The sequence below is a fragment of the Dipteris shenzhenensis genome, unplaced genomic scaffold, assembly GCF_047967505.1.
Source record: "Dipteris shenzhenensis isolate YYH24624 ecotype China unplaced genomic scaffold, Dip_SZ_1.0 scaf0205, whole genome shotgun sequence".
Lineage (NCBI taxonomy): Eukaryota > Viridiplantae > Streptophyta > Polypodiopsida > Gleicheniales > Dipteridaceae > Dipteris > Dipteris shenzhenensis.
Genome location: NW_028239511.1, coordinates 21,212 through 23,525, shown reverse-complemented (window position 1 = coordinate 23,525; position 2,314 = coordinate 21,212). Strand labels below are relative to the sequence as shown.

At 46.8% G+C, this 2,314-nt stretch overlaps 1 non-coding gene across 1 annotated transcript; it reads left to right on the top strand.

Annotated features, from left to right (window-relative positions):
* The first annotated feature begins 2,240 nt into the window (after nt 1-2,240).
* Nucleotides 2,241-2,314, top strand: TRNAR-CCG (transfer RNA arginine (anticodon CCG)). The gene has a single exon. It is a non-coding gene; the product is annotated as a tRNA-Arg (tRNA).

The window sequence follows — 2,314 nt, the reverse complement described above, 5'->3', positions numbered from 1 at the left end:
TGGGTAATATATCCCACATTTCTCTCCACTGATTTAGAAATTCCAAAAGCAGAAGAACTGGTTTTCGTAACTGTTTTGGTGTATTATCTTCATTTGATTGTCGAATTGGCAGAACCATCTGGCATTTCATTGCTAATTGGTTGATGGTGGGGAGTTACTAGTTCCACCCCTTCTCCCCCTTTTTCAAACATATCATTTGCTTCCTCGGAAGTCGATTCCGATCCATCCAGATGGGTGACAGGTACTGTAGGATTTGATTTCCTCCTCTCCACATATGGGTCGGAGGCAAAAGAGCGCGATACCCACGAGTTGGTCCATCTAGTTAGATGTGATTGCTACATCTCATTCGTCGAATCCCCTTTTTTCCCCCGTCTATTCGCAAAGCGAACCAGATATCGAATTCAATCCCCTTTTTTGCTTCTACTGACCAGTCTAACCACGAAAAGATTCCCGAGTCAATGTATCGAGATGTATTACGATCTAATTCTTCAAGCAATTTCCGTGCGAAACAACCAGAGTCAGTTGCATTACATGTGGGACGTATTATAAAATACTAATGTCCCATGCTTGAGGTAGAGTTTCGACAAACGTCTCGAGTCGAATCTATCAGGACCTATTCCACGCTTCACGTTGAATTCTTCCATCTATGTCGAGCAGATCTCATCCTTGCAGGATTTACTAATTGAATTGTAAGGAGGGACTCATGTCACCACAAACAGAGACTAAAACAGGTATTGGGTTCAAAGCTGGTGTTAAAGATTATCGACTAACTTACTATACTCCCGATTATGAGACCAAAGATACTGACATCTTGGCAGCCTTCCGGATGACTCCGCAACCCGGGGTACCGCCTGAGGAAGCTGGAGCTGCAGTAGCTGCAGAATCTTCCACAGGTACGTGGACCACTGTGTGGACGGATGGACTGACTAGTCTCGATCGTTACAAGGGTCGATGCTACGACATCGAACCCGTTGCTGGGGAAGAGAATCAATATATCGCATATGTAGCTTATCCTTTGGATCTATTTGAAGAGGGTTCCGTCACCAATATGTTCACTTCCATTGTAGGTAACGTATTTGGATTTAAAGCCCCACGAGCTCTACGTTTGGAGGATCTGAGAATTCCTCCTGCTTATTCCAAGACTTTCATTGGGCCGCCTCACGGTATCCAAGTCGAAAGGGATAAACTGAACAAATATGGTCGTCCCTTGCTGGGATGTACAATCAAGCCAAAATTGGGCTTATCTGCTAAAAACTATGGCAGGGCTGTTTACGAATGTCTCCGTGGCGGACTTGATTTTACGAAGGATGATGAGAACGTAAATTCTCAACCATTCATGCGTTGGAGGGACCGGTTCCTGTTTGTGGCAGAAGCTCTTTTCAAGGCTCAGGCCGAAACGGGCGAAATAAAAGGACATTATCTAAATGCCACTGCGGGTACGTGTGAGGAAATGATGAAAAGAGCAGTCTTTGCTAGAGAATCGGGAGCACCCATCGTCATGCATGATTATTTGACGGGAGGCTTCACTGCAAATACTAGCTTGGCCTTTTATTGTCGAGATAATGGGCTACTGCTTCATATCCACCGCGCGATGCATGCTGTTATCGATAGACAGAGAAATCACGGTATCCATTTTCGTGTCCTAGCCAAAGCATTGCGTATGTCCGGCGGGGATCATATCCACGCCGGGACCGTAGTGGGTAAACTGGAGGGAGAACGAGAAGTCACACTGGGTTTCGTCGATTTGCTACGCGACGATTATATCGAGAAAGACCGAAGCCGTGGTATATATTTCACTCAGGATTGGGTATCCATGCCAGGTGTATTTCCCGTAGCCTCGGGAGGTATCCATGTCTGGCATATGCCCGCTCTAACTGAAATCTTCGGAGATGATTCTGTCTCACAGTTCGGCGGAGGAACCTTGGGACACCCCTGGGGAAACGCACCAGGCGCCGTAGCTAATCGAGTTGCATTGGAGGCTTGTGTACAAGCTCGTAATGAGGGACGTGATCTTGCTCGTGAAGGTAACGAGATTATCCGCGAAGCTAGTAAGTGGAGTCCCGAATTGGCTGCTGCTTGCGAGGTATGGAAACAGATCAAATTTGAATTCGACACAATTGATACATTGTAATTTCCGTAACTATTCGGGAATCTCATTCATTCGGTAGGATTCGTGGGGCGAACAGGGAGTATAGGGAGAAGGAACATTCCCCTCCATACTCCCGATATGCCACGGATCGGAGTTGGTAGCTCAGCGGATGAGAGCACATGGTTCCGATCCATGGGGACGGGGGTTCGAATCCCCCCCAATTTG